The following is a 756-nucleotide window of genomic DNA, read 5'->3' as shown; positions in this document are numbered from 1 at the left end:
TGATCTACAGCGGAATAGTCCGATGACAGATGCTAAAGAGGATGCATTGGAGAAAGATCTAAAAATCGCTGTAATGTGAAGAATGAAGGCGCAATTTCGCTTTTTAGTAGTATAGTAGATGTAGTGCTTGGTACGGTGCCCATCAACAAGTTTGTGCGCGATCGTTATACTTTCGCACGAATGGATCCATAAATTATGGGTTACGGGACTGTGGGAAAAGATATGTGCTCTTTATATATGGTCGTCGATACAAAAAGGAATTCAGCTGCATTCTCGTGGTATCGAAACGGAGTGTATTATGACCAAGTTCGACATATGCTCACGCTCATGAAAGGCATTTGCAACAACTCAAGTTCAAGGATATACCTGAAGTAGGCTCGAAAGCTGATCGAATATTGAACCGATGAAGATATAGCGCCGCAGGACTTTATTCGGCGCAAGAATGCTAATGCTTTTTCGGATGCTTGATTGGACTTAACTTTCACCGACAAAGACGTGAAGAGCAAGAATGTTGACCATTGTGGTGAAGATGCTTTGGTCCAGATATAAACATCATTCCAGATGGTATCGTTTGGATGACGAAGCGGGTCACTTACCGTGGTTACCCAAACCCACGTACATTTTTTAGTTCTAGCCTGACGCTAATTTTAACGCAAGGTCTATGACGTCACGAGTGAAGGTGTAGCCGAGTTCGCCAATATAGCACTGCGTTCCCGAAATATTGATTCAAACGTGTAGTCATTTACAGTTTAAATA

Source organism: Plasmopara halstedii, assembly GCF_900000015.1.
Source record: "Plasmopara halstedii genome assembly, contig: Scaffold_816, whole genome shotgun sequence".
Classification (NCBI taxonomy): domain Eukaryota; phylum Oomycota; class Peronosporomycetes; order Peronosporales; family Peronosporaceae; genus Plasmopara; species Plasmopara halstedii.
The sequence above is the reverse complement of the archived record's forward strand: the minus strand, read 5'-3'. Positions refer to the sequence as shown.